This window comes from Chiloscyllium plagiosum, unplaced genomic scaffold (assembly GCF_037043375.1).
Source record: "Chiloscyllium plagiosum isolate Xiang-an unplaced genomic scaffold, Cpla_swu_hap1 HiC_scaffold_26, whole genome shotgun sequence".
Taxonomy (NCBI): Eukaryota; Metazoa; Chordata; class Chondrichthyes; order Orectolobiformes; family Hemiscylliidae; genus Chiloscyllium; species Chiloscyllium plagiosum.
The window spans coordinates 14317436-14335781 of record NW_028270164.1 but is presented as its reverse complement, the minus strand read 5'-3'; positions in this window follow the sequence as shown (position 1 = coordinate 14335781).

Here is an 18346-nt window from a genome sequence, read left to right as displayed (position 1 = left end):
GCTCAGGTTGAACGCCCCAATCAGGGATTTCATAGTCAATGAGATCTACTTGGTCGTGGTTAAATCACAACAATACTCACCATGTTTTATAGCAGTGGGATTTCAGTGAATATTTGAGCCATACAATACTGGGATTTACAATAGACTTGGTTAGAGAATAGTGCATTAATATTCTTTGATGAGAATCTAACACTGGGGACCACCTCATTGCCTGTAAATTAGTGGAAGCGTCAGCGAGGTAGGACATTTCTCCTGCGGAATGTGGTAAATCAGAGACAGTTTTGAACATCCTCAGGAAGTGTGTCTAACTGCAGCTGCTTTCAGACCATATGGATTGGTTGGAATGGCAGTTGGATACATTGAGGAACATGGAGGAGGTAGAAAGTGCTGTGTGTGGAAAAATGCTAAGTTGGACACACCCCCAACACCTGGTGGTATCTGTCCCAGAATACTGAGGGAAGTTAAGGAGGAAGTTACTGAGGCCTGATACAAAACTTTTGGATCCGTTTTAGTGGCAGGAGAGGTGTTAGAGGAAAATAGTTAGTGTTGTTCCTTTGTTTAAGAAACGAAAATGGTGAGAACATGGGAAATTCCAGACTGGTGCGCTTACATCAGTGGCAAGGAAATTATTGGTGAAGATTCTTTGGGCCAGGATTTACGCACGTTTGGAAAATATGGATTTCTTAGTGATAGGCAGCATGGCTTTGTGCAGGGGTACTTGTGTCTCACAAACCTGAGCTGTTTGAGGAAGTAACAAAGAGGATTGATGTGGGCATGGCAGTGGATGTTGTTTGTAGGGATTTTACTAAGGCCTTTGACAAGGTCTGTCATGACTGGCTGATACAGATGGTGCTGTCACATGGGATCCGCAATGAGCTGTTGAGATGAATACAGAATTGGTTCAGTCATAGAAGACAGAGATTAGTAGTGGAAAAGTGCTTTTCTGAGTGGAGATTTGTGACCACTGATATTCCACAGGGATCCATGTTGGGACTCCTGTTGCCTCTGATCTGCATATAAATGACTAATGGAGAACATAGAGGGTCTTTTGTTCAGAAATTTGCAGATGTCGCAAAGATTAGGAAGCTGTGGATCATGACGAAGATTGCCAGAGGATAAAGTACGAAATAGAATTTGATCTTGGAGGAACCTGTTTGAGAGAGGTCGCAACACAGAAACAGATAAGTGTATAATTTTAAGTGTAACCTTGCTGTAAATCTACAGTAGTGAGTAGAGTGGATTCTTTCTTGATTATATATTTTATTGAGATATGTCTCTTGATTAAATGTTAGAAATATAAGCCTTAAATATTGTGTTAGCTGGGAGCAGTAAGACGGTGCTATTTTCTGGGTCTGTAGATTGGAAGGAGCAAAAATGGCCTTTAGTAGAGTGATATGTTCATTTTATCAGATGTGGGAGCTTAGGGAGAGTTTATGTGTTGCTGAGGATTATATCTGCAATAAATGTCATTGTCAGATCGAATGGAATGGTTGGAGTGACAGTTACAGGCAATGACGAATTTACAAGAGCCAGGGTTTGTGATGGACGGCAGTTATAAGAAGGGAGAAAAGTCACATATGCAGTCACATTGATGGGTTTACTCCAGGAAAGGTAAGAGAGGTAGGTAGGTAGTGCAGGAATCTTCTGTGACTATCCCCATTTCAAACAAGTATGCTGTTTTGGATAATGTAAGGGGTGATGGATTCTCAAGGGAATGCAGTGTGAACAGCCAAGTTTCTGGTATTGAGACTGGCTATAATGTAATGAGGGGTATGTCGGGTTCCAAGCCACCAATTATGTTGAGGGACTCTCTAGTCAGTGGCATAGACAGACGATTCTGCGGCCAGCAGCGAAAAATCAGAATGATGTGTTGTCTCCCTGGCACCAATTTGAAGGATGTCTCAGAGAGGGTGCAGAATGTCCTCAAGGGGGAGAAGGACCAGCAGGAAGTCATTGTACACATCAGAACCAATGTAGGTTGGGAAAAGGATGAGATGCTGAAGGGAGAATATGGAAAGTTTGGCAGGAATTTAAAAAGGTGGTCCTCGAGGGTAGTAATATGTGGATTACTCCTGGTGCTATGAGCTAGTGAGAGTAGGGAGAGGAGGATAGAGCAGATGAATGCGTGGTTGAAGAGCTAGTGTATGGGAGAAGGATTCACATTGTTGGATCATTGGAATCTCTTCTGGGGTAGAAGTGACCTGTACAAGAAGGCCGGATTGCTCCTGAATTGGAAGGGGAATAATACACTGGCAGGGAGATTTGCTAGAGCAGCTCAGGAAGATTTAAACTAAGAAAGTGGGGGGATGGGACCAGGGAGATAGTGAGGAAAGAGATCAATCTGAGACTGGTACAGTTGAGAAAAGAAGCGAGTCAAATAGTCAGGGCAGGCAGGGACAAAGCAGAGAACAAGGTAAGACTGATAAATTAAACTCAAGGGTGTGGCGCTGGAAAAGCACAGCAGGTCAAGTAAAATCCAATGAGCAGGAAAATCAAAGTTTCGGGTGAAAGCCCTTCATCAGGATAAATTAAACTGCATTTATTTCAATGCAAAAGGCCTAACAAGGAAGGCTGATGAACTCAGGGCATGGTTAGGAACATGGGACTGGGATATCAGAGCAATTACAGAAACGTGGCTCAGGAATGGACAGGACTGGTAGCTTAAAGTTCCAGGATACAAATGCTACAGGAAGGACAGAAAGGGGGGCAAGAGAAGGGGGGAGGGGGGTTGTTGGTGTGGGCTGGGGTGGGGGTTTGATAAGGGATAGCATTACAGCTGTACTCAGGGAGGATGTTTTTCGGAGATACATCCAGGGAAATTATTTGGGTAGGATTGAGAAATAAGAAAGCGATAATCTCCTTATTGGGATTGTATTATAGACCCCTGAATATTCAGCAGGAAATTGAGATACAAATTTGTAAGGAGATGTCAAGTATCTGTAAGAATAATAGGGTGGTTATGATAGGGGATTTTAACTTGCCAAACATAGACCGAGACTGCCATAGTGTTAAGAGTTTAGATGGAAAGGAATTTGTTAAGTGTGTACAAGAAAGTTTTCTGATTCCATATGTGGATGTATCTACTAGAGAAGGTACAAACTTGACCTACTCTTGGGAAATAAGGCAGGGCAGGTGACTGAGGTGTCAGTGGGGCAGCACTTTGGGGCCAGCGACCATAATTCTATTAGTTTTAAAACAGTAATGGAAAAGGATAGACCAGATTTAAAAATTGAAGTTCTAAATTGGAGAAAGGCTCATTTTAATAGTATTAGGCAAGAACTTTCAAAAGCTGATTGGGTGCAGATGTTCACAGGTAAAGGGGCGGCTGGAAAATGGGAAGCCTTCAGAAATGAGATAACAAGAGTCCAGAGAAAGTATATTCCTGTCAGGGTGAAAGGAAAGGCTGGTAAGTGAAGGGAATGCTGGGTGACTAGTGAAATTGAGGGTTTGATTAAGAAAAGGAAGGAAGCAAATATCAGGTATACACAGGAGAGATCGAGTGAATCCTTAGAAGAGTATAAAGGCAGCAAGAGTATACTTAAGAGGGAGATCAGGAGGGCTAAACGGGGACATGCGATTGCTTTGACAAATAGGGTTAAGAAGAATATAAAGGACTTATACAAATACATCAAGGACGAAAGGTAACTAGGGAAAGAATAGGGCCCTCACAATCAGCAAGGCGGCCTTTGTGTAGAGTCACAGGAGTTGGGGGAGACATTAATCGAGTATTTTGCATCACTGTTTACTGTGGAGAAGGACATGGGAAGTATAGAATGTAGGGAAATAGAGGTGACATCTTGAATAATGTCCATCTTACAAAGGAGGAAGTGCTGGATGTCTTGAAACACATAAATGGGGATAAATCCCCAGGACCTGATCAGGTGTACCCTAGAGCTCTGTGGGAAGCTAGAGAAGTGATTGCTGGGCCTTTTGCTGAGATATTTGTATCATCAATAGTCACAGGTGTGGTGTTGGAAGACTGGAGATTGGCTAACGAGGTACCACTATTTCAGAAAGGTGGTGAGGACAAGCCAGGGAATGGGAAGCCAGTGAACCTGACGTCGGTGGTGGGCAAGTTGTTGGAGGGGGTCCTGAAGGAAAGGATTTACATATATTTGGAAAGGCTAAGACTGATTAGAGATAGTCAGCATGGCTTTGTGCGTGGGAAAACATGTCTCATGAATGTGCTTGAGTTTTTTGAAGAAGTAACAAAGAGGCTAGATGTGGGCAGAGAGGTGATCATGATCTGTATGGACTTCAGTAAAGCGTTTGACAAGGTTCCCCATGGTAGATTGGTTAGCAAGGTTAGATCTCATGAAATACAGGAAGAACTAGAAATTTGAAGTGAATCGAAGGTAGAAGATAGAGAGTGGTGGTGGAAGGTTTTTTTCAGACTGGAGGCCTGTGATCAGTGGAGTGCCACAAGGATTGATGCTGGGTTCATGACTTCTCATCATTTATGTAAATGATTTGGATGTGAGCATAAGAGGTATGGTTAGTAAGTTTGCAGATGACACCAAAATTGGAGTTGTAGTGGGCAGCGAAAAATGTTACCTCAGATTACAACGGGATCTTTATCAGATTGGCCAATGGGCTGAGGAGCGGCAGATGAAGTTTAACTTAGATAAATAAGATGTACTGCATATTGGGAAAGCAAATCTTAGCAGGACTTGTACACTTCATGGTAAAGAACTAGGGAGTGTTGTTGAACAAAAGACCTTGGAGTGCAGGTTCATAGCTCCTTGAAATTAGGGCTGCAGGTAGATAGGATAGTGAAGAAGGCGTTTGGAATGCTTTCCTTTATTGGTCAGAGTATTGTGTACAGGAGTTGGGAGGTCATGTTGTGGACATAGAGACGTTGGTTAGGCCACTGTTGGAATATTGCGTGCAATTCTGGTCTCCTTCCTATCGGAAAGATGTTGTGAAACTTGAAAAGGTTCAGAAAAGATTTACAAGGATGTTGCCAGGGTTGGAATATTTGAGCTATAGGGAGAGGCTGAGTAGTCTGGGACATTTTTCCTTGGAGCATCAGAGGCTGAGGGGTGACCTTATAGAGGTTTACAAAATCATGAGGGGCATGGATAAGATAAATAGACAAAGTCTTTTCCCTGGGGTGGGGGAGTGCAGAACTAGAGGGCATAGGTTTAGGGTGAGAGGGGAAAGATATAAAAGAGAACTAAGGGGCAACATTTTCATGCAGAGGGTGGTGCGTGTATGGAATGAACTGCCAGAGGCAGGGGTGGAGGCTGGTACAATTGCAACATTTAAGAGGCATTTGAATGGGTATATGATTAGGAAGGGTTTAAAGGGATATGGACCAAGTGCTGGCAAATGGGACTAGATTAGGTTAGGACATCTGGTCAGCATGGACGAGTTGGACCGAAGGGTCTGTTTCCAGGTTGTTTATCTCTATGACTCTAGATATCTTGGAGACTTGGGTGGAGAAATGCCTGATGGAATTCAGTCTGGACAAATGTGGGGTGATGCATTTTGGAATGTCTCATGAAATTGGGAAGTATACGGTAAAAGGCAGAATCCTAAGAAGCTTTAACATACAGAGGTATCGAGGCGTACACCCAGAGTTCCCTGAAAGTGGCAACACAAGGGCTAAAATGCTCAAGAAAGCTTATGTCATGCCTGTCTTTATCAGTTGGAGCTTAGAGTAGAAATATTGTCATGTCATGATGCAGCTGTAAAGCACCTTAATTCGGCCACATTTGGAATATTGTGTTCAGTTCATGTCGCCACAGCTACGAGAAGTTTGTGGTGGCTTTGGAGAAGGTATAGGAAAGGTTGACCAGGAAGTTGCCTGCTTTGGAGAGTAGTAGCTGTGAGGAGATGTATTGGACCGCTGCAGGACAGTTCCTGATTCTCAGGCAATCAGTCCACGTGACACTTGGAATTAGGCAGAATGTGGCTGTGATTTGGAACTTCCATGATGGGACTCTCTGCTTGCTCCCAATCTCACCTCCACATATCTATGGGAATTAACCCAATTACTTTATTATATTTCAAAAACATAATGAAACACTTTTTTTTTAACATAGTTACTGCAAACTGGGATTCAGTTTTTTTTTAAGATTCCCTACAGTACGGAAACATGCCCTTTTGGCCTAACCAGTCCACACCAACCCTCTGAAGAGTAACCCACCCAGACCCATTTCCCCTCTAACTAATGCACCTAACACTATGGGCAATTTAGCTTGGCCAATTCACCTGGCTCGCACATCTTTGGACTATGGCAGGAAACCGGAGCAAATCCACGCAGACACGGGGAGAATGTGCAAACTCCACACAGACAGTCACCCGAGGCTGGAATCGAGCCTGGGACCCTTGTGTTGTGAGGCAGCAGTGCTAACCACTGTGCCACTTCCTTGAATCTTATAATTTGTGACAATTGCACAGATGACAGCTTGCTCCTGAATCAATAAGTAAACGTTAATTACTTTTTTATAACAGAAACAATTCATACACTTTGTGGAAACATTACAAAGTTTTTCAGATTGTAAATAAAGAATAAAATATCACCTTGCTGTTATGAAGATACTTTATATTGAAGATTGTTTTGACGTTCCAAGGTTTCAAGTATTTCAAGTTTTGTGGTCACACCCAAAGTGGTTTCTTAAAAATAGGACATTGATGGTACACTTGACATTAGTGGTTGCTTTTAATACAAAATAACAGGACTGGTGGTAATGGCTTGTTTTGCCGTATATCCTGCTGGGCTGTTTCGATCAGTTACTGACTTGGAGAGGTGTTTATTATATCTGGTTTAGTTGGTGGGAAGCCTGTTAAAGACAAACTGATGTGATGGGAAGCTTGATTAGAACAAGTTAATTTGGAGGAATGCTTACAAAGATAAAGCTGTCCAGCTGACCTTTCCACCTTCATTGCTCAAACCTTTGAGTACAGGAGTTGGGACGCTATGTCTAGTTTGATTAGGCCTCGTCTGGATTATGTTGTGTCCAATTTTGGTCACGCTGTTATAGGAATAACAATACTAAACTGGAGAGGGTTCTGAAAATATTGACCAGGGTGTTGGTAGGAATGGAGAGTGTGTTATTAAAATTGGTTGGATAGGTTGAGATTACTTTCACTGGAGTGTAGGAAGTTGAGGGGTGACCTTGTAGAAGTTTATAAAATCATGGGGGAGGGGGTGCATAGACAAGGTGAATACTAAGTGTCTTATCTCTATGGTGCAGGAGTTCAAAATTAGGGAGCATATTTTAAGGTGAGGGAGAAAGACTTAATAAGGACTTCAGGGGTGGTTGGCATGTGGAGTGAAGTGTCAGAGAAGGTTGTGAATGCAGGTACAGTTGGAACATGTAAAAGATATTTGGATAAGTGAATAAATAGGAAAGGTTTGAAGGGATATGGGCCAAACCATGGGATCAGTTTACTTTGAGAATGTTTTTATGTGGACTAGATAGACTGAAGGGTATGACTAAATGACTCTATAGTTTCTGAACAGAAAGCCTCCGTATCAGTTCATGGTTGTGCTTTTGAAAAGGTCAGCTGAAAATTGTGTTTCTTGATAATGCTGTCACAAAAGATAGCTGACATGACCATATGTGATTAGTGACTTGAACACTCTTGCCAGAACATCAGTATAACAGACTTTGAAGCATCCTATGTTTTTCCCTCTAAGTAATCCATTGGCTAACGTGTTTGTCTTTCTGCAGAGAAATCGGTTTTATTTTCTATTTGCCAGAGTGTGAGTATATGTGTATGTGTATGAATATGTTTATGTCTGTAGTTAGGGTATATTTAGAAGGTTAAGCATGTATACTTCTATCTCACAGACTGTGTATGTTAACCATTAACATATAAGAATTAAACTATAAGAATTAATTTGTATCCATTGTGTATTTGATTCATTCCATGTCTAATTTCCAACTTAAGTCAAAAATTTCCAGACCAATGAAACATTCTGTTGGCAAGTATAACATGAACTTCAAAAGCCATTATTATACTACTAGAATAGCGACATTGGTTCATTCTGGTTAATGAATAAATCATTTATTTGTGGGTTATTTGCTGCTTTTCTAGGCAACTTTAAAAGTGCTTGAGCTTTTGAACTGAAGGGAAATATTTGTAAATGTCAGAAAGAAAGGTTTAAATCATTGTGCCTGGGACGTCTGAAAATGAGTGTAGCACGTGATTGAAACAGACCAAACTGCCAGAGTAGAAAAGAACAACCAAAGGATTATAGCCCATTCCTTCATGAGACTCTGATTACGCAAAGAACTATAATTAATACATTAAAATCATTTCCACCTGAAGCTAATAAAGAAATTTCTATTACAGCCGTGCAGGACTTCATGAACCCCTCCCTCCAAAGGTGTTCCAACAAAACATTGAATGTATTGTAGATTGTGTGAGCATAGTGTGATTGTTTAATGTGTAATCAGATTGAGAGTTATTGAGCTTTGAACACACAATAGAATATCGGGAATGTCTCTCAGTTAATACAAGATCCAGAATTGCTCCTTTCTATTGTACTCTCTGAGCTGGAAGATCCTTGAGCTCCATCATTTTGGAAGGAGAGTGACAGTGTACAATACAGCAAGCTATAAGTTCCTCTTTGGAATCCCAACTATTCTGCATCTCCCCATGAGATAACCATACTTCCTCATGTTAGATATCAGTGAAGTGAACTTTCTCTGAACAGCTTGTCGCCCATTTGTATCATTTATTAAATAGAGAAATGAAATCTATGTGCAAAATTCCAAATGTGATCTCAGCAATACCCTTTACAACTGAGGCAAACCATCCTGAATTTTATATTCCACTTCCATTGCAAAAAAATCACAACAATCAGTTCACCATCACTTGCTGGTTTCACATTCCAGCCCTTCATGATTCATATCCCAGCACATTCCCAATCCTTTTTTTATGTCAGAATCTGGCAAGCGTTCTTCATGGGAATATGATGCTGCTTTTCTATTGTTCCTTGCAATGAGAATACAGACACGTTATTCCACATTTTGCCAAAGATTTTCCCACTCACTGAACTGATCCCTATCTACCTATACATATTTCTTGTGTCCTCTTAGCAATTACTTTACTGCAAATCTCTACATTAGGTTAGATTCCCTACAATGTGAAAACAGGCCCTTCGGCCCAACAAGACCACGCCGACCCTCTGAAGAGTAACCCACTCAGACCCATTTCCCTCTGACTAATGCACCTCTAAAGACTAATCACATCTTTGGACGCAGTGGCTCAGTGGTTAGCACAGCTGCCTCACAGCACCAGGGACTGTGTCTGCATGGAGTTTGCACATTCTCCCTGTGTCTGCGTGGGTTTCCTCCTGAAGCTCTGGTTTCCTCCCACAGTCCAGTGATGTGCAACTTAGGTGAATTGGCCATGCTAAATTGCTATAGTGATAGGTGCATTAGTCGGGAGTAGGGGAATGGGTCTGGGTGGGTTACTCTTCGGAGGGTCGGTGTGGACTTGTTGGGCCGAAGGGCTGGTTTCTGCACTGTAGGGAATCTAACCATAAGTAAATTTAGCAAGTATATATTCAGTCCTTTCAGCCAAGTCATTTATATTGAAGTCAAATAATCACCACAATTATTGTCATATCGCTTTCACCAGCACCCATTATGTTTATTCTGTATACACTAACCTGCAGCGTGATTACAGTTAGGGGCATATAAACTATCCCCACAAATGGCCTCTTATTTTTATTACTTCTCATCTCTATCAAAACTGACTCTGTGCTTCCCAAGGTCTTACTGTTCATGATGTATTCTCTTGCCTCAATGTGTCCTGCCCAAGGGCATCACCTCACATTTATCGATTTGCCGTTAATCAGCCAATCTACTCAGTTTGTCAATATCTTGGTTTAGTCAAAAGCTATCATACTCCTCATTTACCACCTCACCAATTTTTTTGTTACCTGATAAACGTACTGATCAACCCTCCTACGTACAAATTGGTATAACTTACATAAACCACAAAGAGTGAATGCAGCAACACTGACCTCTGTTAAACTTCACAGTACACAGACTTCCAGTCAGAAAAAGAATCTCTCCCACTCAGTAATTGTGGATTCAATTTGCTGAATTTTCTTGGATTCCATGTGCTCTTCGCTATGCTATCAGTGTCCCACACGAACCCTTATCAAATGAGCTGCATACTAAGAGCCTGGGACACTTTTTCTGTTGACAAATAGATATTTTCCTATTCAACCTGGTCTTGTGACTCAGAGGTGTGAACACTACCATCCCACCTCTTGAGACCTTTCGAATGGTAAATACAATTAATTGGAAAGGACCACTTACTTTTCATGAGCTGTGCTTATACAGAGGTACTAATAGATAACATTAGACTTTCTGATGTCTGTAGTTTGGAAATTTGCTTCGTCTTTTGGGGTTAGACAAGTTCCTCACAACTCTTTACTGTGCCAGTGAGAATCTGAACTGTTTACCCTCGCCCAATCAATTTAAACCCTCTCACCTCCTCTAGGTCTGGAAGTTTTCACTCTTTGCCCTGACTGGAGTTCTGCATTGAGGCAGTCAGTCTGTCAGAACAATGATGAGTTTGTCTCAAATATTTACAGCCATGGACAGACCCTGCCTGCAACCCTTCTCTTGTCCAGCTCAATCACTAACCACTGGGTTATCTGTGTTTTTGATTTTCCAGCCCTACTTTTTTCCCTAGTGCCTAATGGCCTGAGCTTTACTGCAGATTGTATTGGCCTCTCCCTCAGTATTTTAACAAGGGTGTGTTCATCGTATGGTAAAGATGTATTGCAAAGATTTCAAAGTTTAAGAGACGCACCTGGGTGAGCTGATGGTGGAGGAAGACATGGTGAGAGCCGTTGTAACAGGAGGCTGAGTAGTTCCTGCTGTGCTGCTGGTTGGTCCCATTGTCGAGCCCCATGTAGGTGCTATAAAGGAGCAACTTGATGAGCGTTGTTAAAATCAATTTCCTCAGGCAGTTCACTCCCCTTAATGGAACCACTTCAAAGTCATAACTAATTGTTTCTCAGCATTAAATTTTCACATTGAATTGCTTGTGTTGCAATTTCAGATTCAAGTTAAAGGAAATGATTGCATGTTAAACTGTTGCACAATAAGATACATTTAGAGGCAATTGCAACAAAATGCAAACAAAATGAATGTGGGCTGAGAGATTACAGCACCAAATGCAGCAATAGCTCTGGTTTTAGCCCGTCCTGTGTGGGTGAGTTGAAGATGTGATCACAAAGCGATCGACTGGTAATGGGGCTGTGCTATGAACCCAGTTCATGTTATTACAGGACAAGTCAGATCTCAGACTGAAACCTGGCTTCATAGATCATATTTTGTTTTGTTCTGATTTTAATGACGTGATCATTCACTGAAAGACATGCAAATAATGCTGCAGGTTTTGTTTAAACTATAGAGTTTTATTAACAAAGTAAATGAGGATGAAATAGAATAAACCAAACTGTTGGCTTATAGTACAAACTCAAAGGTTAGATTCCCTAAAGTATGGAAACAGGCCCTTTGGCCAACAATCCTTTGAATAATAACCCACCCAGATGCATTCCCCTGTCCTATATTCACTCCTGACTAATGCACCTAACACTATGGGCAATTTAGCATGGCAATTCACTTAACCTGCACATCTTTGGATTGTGGGAGGAACTTCACGCAGACATGGAGAGAATATGCAAACTCCACACAAACAGTCACCCAAGGTGGGAATCGAACCTAGGACCCTGGTGCTGTGAGGCAGCAGTGCTAACTACTAACCACTTTTGTATAAGTGTGGTAGTTGTTAAAGATGTTAAAGTGTGCAATAAAAGTATAACCCCTTGAATCTCAAAACATTCCTTTCGAAATTGAGAACAGAAACAACAGCCTTTGTACAGTCTCAAATCACATCTTATACAGTCATCAAAACACCACATGTACAGGTCTCCTATTGGAGTCCCTGTCTCTCATACCTCAATGCAATTATGTCACCAGTGATTTTAACTGTTAGACTGGAAGTGTAGATAGCTTCTTCCTGGAACTATTAGACACCTGAGTTCAAAAACACTCAACTTTGCATCATCTCTTCAAGGATGGCTGTTTTAATATGACTTGGGTGGAAGTTGGAGAAGTGTAGCATCATGAGATTCTCCATGAGTTTGCGGTAGAGTGAGGTGCTGAGGTGCCCATTTTTGATGGAGATGCTTGTGTCCAAGAATGAGACAGATACTAAAGAGTAGTCCATGATAAGTCTGATGGTGGGATGAAACTCAGTGATATCACTGTTGTTATGAAGATGTAGGTGTACTATACCTTTAAGAGATTAAAAGCTCGCAGTGACAGCACCAACTGTTCTCAATATAGCACAATGTAACATGTGGGGTAGCTAGTTGCCTGGAAATGACAAAACAGATTTGAATTATGCAAATCAGTTTAAATTATACCCTGAAAAATACCAAATTCGAATCAAGTTTGAATTGAGTATATTGACAATCTTAAACACTAATGCCACTCCAATGCTTTGGGGTATAATTGAACAGTTGGGAGGAGAACTGCCACCAGACCAACAACTGTAGACTGTTAGTCAGAACTCTCTGAGAGGTACCTGTCTAGAGAAGGAGTTTGTACAGAGAAAAAACCTCAACACTGACCTGGAGAGCCAATCTACCGACAAAGATAAGGTAGAAGATTCAACCGCTGGCTGGTTTTAAAACTTGAATTTTTCTGTAACTCATAATTGGGAGTTTTATCAGACTAGTATTATAGAAGGGCAGGAAAAAGATAGGTTAGAGGAAAGAATTGTAAGTAGTCGTTAGGTAATTATTCTCTATTATAATTTAAGAAATTAAATTGCTATTTTTTATTTTAAATAGTTCTTGGCCTCTCGAATTTTTATAGAATACTGCACGGGACAAACCTCTTCTGTGTTGCTGTTTTTAAATTAAGCAGCAGGGTTTACCCCTGTCATAACACTGTGTTGTTGTTTCAGTGACTCCTCGCCATGGGTCCAGAGGAAGAAAATGTTGTCAATATATCTGGTGTATGGTATTGGTTGGAGGTCCTGTGCAGAAAAGAAATCTTGTTCGAACCTGTGCATAAAAATGTTGGCATATTGTGGTGCAAATTTGATCCCCATGGCTGTTCCATGAGTCTGGATGAAGAACTGGTTGTCAAAGGTGAAAATGTTGTGGTCGAAGATGAAGCAGATGAGTTGTAGCACAGTGCTCAGAGATGGTTGTTGGTAGTGAGCATGAGGTTGTTGCAGTGATGCCACCATTGTGGGGAATGCTGGCGTAGAGTGCTGATACGTGACAAAGAATTCCTCCATTGTGACGAGGAATGTTTGCGATTCTGCTGGTCTGTGGGCGCTGAGCTTCTGTAAGAAATTTGTAGCATCATGACAGAAGCTGGGGGTCTCCTGTACAGTGGGTTTCAAGATACCTTCAACATAGCCAGAGAGATTCTCATACAGGGCCCCATTGCCTGATACGAGGCGACGTCCTTGTGTGTTGGCTTTGTATATGTTTGGAAGGCAGTAGAAGTTGCCGACGCAATAAGTACGTGGGATGAGGGCGCGTAGGGAATTCTGAAGGACTGGATCCAAAGTCCTGATCAATGTTTCTATTTCATGGGTGTGGTTTTTGGTCAGATCAGTTGATAGTTGCCTGTAGTGTTCCTGGTTGTTCAGTTGTCGGCACGCTTCCATGCAGTAATCTGTTCTATTCTGAATGAGGATGGCTCCTCCTTTATCTGCTGGTTTGATGGCAATGTTGCAATTGGTTTGAGAGCCTGGATGGCATGGCGTTGTGATTGGGTGATGTTTTGCTCCACCTTGTGGGTGCAGCTGATGAATCCGACATTCATCAGGCATCATTTAAAAGAAGTTCTGGGAATTACATGTCAAAGAACAGAAACCAACATATCCCCTTCTAAAAGATGAAAGACTTGATCTAAAATTGGTTAGCATATCATCACATCTCCATGACACTGTCCTCATTTGGCTATAAATTCTGTGTTATATGATCTTATTCTCCACAATCACCTGAGGAAGAAGCAGCGCTTTGAAAGCTAGTACTTCCAAGTAAACCTGTTGGACTATAACCTGGTGTTGGGTGATTTTTAATCGAGTTTCACTGAATCCTTCCCTTATCCGGAGCATTGGTCGAAAATAGCTTCATGGAAAAGCTTCACAGAACTGTCCAGCAGTCAAATTAAAACCAAAACCTCAACTGAAAATAAATGACATTAATAATATAAATAGATCAGACAGTGACTCCACAGCATTGGCATGGTAACAATGAGTTTGATTTTATGAGTCTTCTGAATTTGGGCTGGGAGGTGGAGAGTTTGGAAAATCACAGGCAAGCTGACAGGAAGGAAGACCAATTATTTCCCATTGCTGTGGGATTTTACCAGTTGGAGGTTCCTGAGTAGCCAGTAGATATTTTAACCAACAACGTGACCAGGTCTGGGACTTCACTATCCATATCAAATGAAATGACTCAGGTGGGTGAACCGTTGTGTTGGGAACCCACGGAGATAAACACCAGCACCTTCTTGTGGACTCCATTTCAGTTGCTCTGAGATATAGGGAGGCATCTGGGCACCAACAGTTGACCTTGCTATTGGGGCTGCTTCTGACTCAGATCGTATATTCCAACCATCCTTGCAGCTTCATGAATGGCCATCTCTCTCCATGGTCCCATCCTTCTCAATTAGACAGACACCCTAATAGCCTTCATTGGCAAAATGCCACCCACTGTCCTGCTGTGTGCAGAGCTGTCACAAGGGTAATGATTGAGCGGGACTCCACTCTGGCACCATGGGTATCCAGGAGAAACGGGGGGTGAAGGCTGGTGAGCCATTGGGGGTTTGGTAGGGTGTGGTGAACAAAGTGTGATGGTGCCCTGGTGCCCATTCCTGTGGAGAGGTCTCCAGCTGATTGCTATGGGGTTTGATCCTGCTTTAGCCCTGGCAGCTGCTCAACACTTGAAGTGAGAACATTTTGGTCAGGAACAGAACAGCTGCCAGCTTAGACTTGCCAATTGGGACAGGTTTTCCTAATCTGTTTCCCTTCTTTCCTTTCTAATGGAGAGGAAGAATCTCACACTGGAAATCCAGTATTCCCCAGTTTTGGCACTTTAGTAAATGAGTGACCACCCCTGTGAGGAGCTCAGGATTAATCACAAGATCACTGTCAGGGCAGAGTTAGGTGCGTCTCTGATTTCCAATGTTTAATTTTGGGCAAAATAATGAAAGTAGTGAATGATCAACTTACCTTCAAAAACCTTAAGTCAACAGAAACACCATAGCTGATTGCAAGTGGTGTATCTATGACACACCAGTATCGTTCCTCATCAGGTTGTCTATGGTTACTGAAAATATCCCGTGTGTTCTGTTATCATCAATGATACTCTTCTTTTTTGTGGATCATCAGTAGAAACAATAACAGAACATGAAATGTATCAATTACCTTAATACCATGTTTTCACATGGTTCCTCTGACGGCGGTGACACTTGACAGTGACTGATCCTCCTACTTCTACATGAACCTCCATGGGTCCAGCTAATTTATGTGAATCGATTGCGATATAAAAATGAATGATTATTGATATCTATGTGAATGCCAGAAAACATAATATTTAATCAAATAAGAACTCCTCTTTCATTATTATAGCAACCTCCCTTGTAATTTGCAATCTCAAAGTTGATTTTCAACACTGAGTTCCTTGTATTGAGTCACATTCACTGATTCTGTCACACACATTAAAGTGTACATTGAGTTTTTGCTCTAATAATCCTGAAAGGTCAGCCTGTGACTACCTCTGGGGCCAGATTCTCCAGTACTTCATGGAGAGACTCTTGACCATACGATTGACTAATATTTTCCATTTACACTGATCTTTGATGTTGGGAAGATGAATGAAGCTCAGTGGAGGGGAATTCCTCCCTTCCTTCTCACTGGTTTTCTTCGTCTGCCCATTTGTAAGTGCAGATAAAGTTGTGGGTGTTGGGATTGGCCTGGGAAATGGAACCTCCTGGCCACACACACTTTCTGTTTGACGCCCCCAATGTGCACTTGCTCAAAGTGGGAATTAAAAACCCAGGCCCTGGTTTTTTCATGGCTTTCGGGTGTCCCAACTCTTGTATTGAAAGGTTAGAGCAATGAAGGTAATTGTGCTAAATGTCTTCTTAAACACCCTGCCTATCTGTGATGCAACTTTCAAAGAATTATATACCTGAACCCCTAGGTCTCTCTGTTCCATAACATTACCACAGGCTCTACCATTAATTGTGTAAGTCCTGTCCTTGTTTGTTTTACCAATTAATATATAATTGGATTGATGGTAGGAAGCAGAGGGTAATAGTGGAAGTATGCGTGTTGGACTAGAGTGCCTCAGGCTTCAGTGCTGGGCCCATTGCTGTTTTTTTATCTGTATCAATGATTTGGATGAGAATGTACAAGGCATGAGTAGTAAGCTTGCAGATGACACTGAAATAGGCAGTATCATGGACAGTGAGGAAGGTTATCAGAAATTGTAGCAGGATCTTGATCAGCTGGGGATGTGCGTTGAGAAATGGCAAATGGAGTTTAATATAGATAAGTGTGAGATCTTGCATTTTGGAATGCCAAACCAAGGTAGGAATTTCATGGTGAATTGTAGGATCTTAAGAAGTGTAGTGGAACAGAGGGACCTTGGATTTCAGGTATACAGTTCTCTGAAAATGACAGTGAAGAAGGCTTTTGGCACACTGTCCTTCATTATTCAAGGTATTGACTATATAAGTTGGGAACTTGAGAATGTGGTGCTGGAAAAGCACAGCAGATCAGGGATCGTCCAAGGAGCAGGAGAATCAATGTTTCGGGTAAAAGTCCTTCATCAGGAACTCTATAAAAGTTCGGAAATTATGTTGCAGTTGTTTAGGACGTTGGTGAGGCCACACTTGGAGTATTGTGTTCAATTTTGGTCACCTTGCTATAGGAAGGATGTTATTAAACTGGAAAGAGTTCAGAAGATATTTATGAGGATGTTGCCAGCACTCAAAGGGTCTGTGTCATCGGGAGAGGCTGGGCAAGCTAGGAGTTTTTTCTTCTAACCTTGGGAAATCAAGGTTAGAGGGCATTTATGTAAGGTTAGAGAGGAAAGGATAAAAGAGAACCTGAGGGGAAACTTTTTTACACAGAGGGTGGGACACATATGGAATGAGCTACCAGCTGAAGTGGTTGAGGCAGGTGCATTAACAACATTTAAAAGGCATTTGGATAAATACATGGATAAGAAAGGATTAGAAGGATATGGGCCAAGTGCAGAGAAATGGGGTTAGCGTAAAAGGGAATTTTGGCCGGCATGGACCAGTTTGGGCCAAAGGGCCTGTCTCCGTGCTGTACGACTCTATGACTGTATGACTCTATGACTGTATGACTCCATGACTATACGACTCTATGACTGTATGACTCTATGACTGTACGACTCTATGACTGTATGACTCTATGACTGTATGATTCTGTGACTGTACGTTTCTATGACTGTACAACTCTATGACTGTATGACTCTATGACTGTACGACTCTATGACTGTATGACCCTATGACTCTGTGACTGTATGACTCTGTGACTATACGACTCTATGACTGTATGACCCTATGACTCTGTGACTGTATGACTCTGTGACCAAAATGCAATACCTTGCATTTATCCAAATTAAATTCCATCTGTCACTCCTCAGTCAATTGACCCAATTAATCAAAATCTCTTTGTAATCTTAGATAACTTTCTTCACTGTTCACTACACCACCAATCTTGGTGTCATCCGCAAACTTACTAACCATGCCTCAAATACTCTCATCCAAATTACTTATATAAATAAGAAACAAAAGTGGACCCACTACCGATCCCCATGGAACACCACTGATCTCAGTTCTCCAGTCTGAAAAACAACCCTCCACAATCACCCTCTGTCTCGTTCCATAAAGCCAATTTTGTAACCAATTAGCAAGCTCACCCTGAATCCCATGTGATCTAACTTCACTAATTATCTACCATGCGGAGCCCTGTCAAGGGCTTTACTAAAGTCCATATGAACAATGTCTATTGCTTGCCCTGAATCTTTTTGAAGTGGATGTGCCAGTGTTGGACTGAGGTGGACAAGGCCAAAAGTCACATGACATGAGGTACTAGTCCAACAGGTTCATTTGAGATCACAAGCTTTCAGAGCACTGCCCCTTCGCCAGGTGAAGTGAAAAGAGCACCCGGGCACAAACTTCATAATCAAAGAGATCAAAAGATCACAGAAATGGTATGAGTGGAGTTTTGACAAACTGAATAATAGGTCTCTGCAGGTGATCAAGAGTGTCAGCTGGTGTGAGTAAAGTGTCAA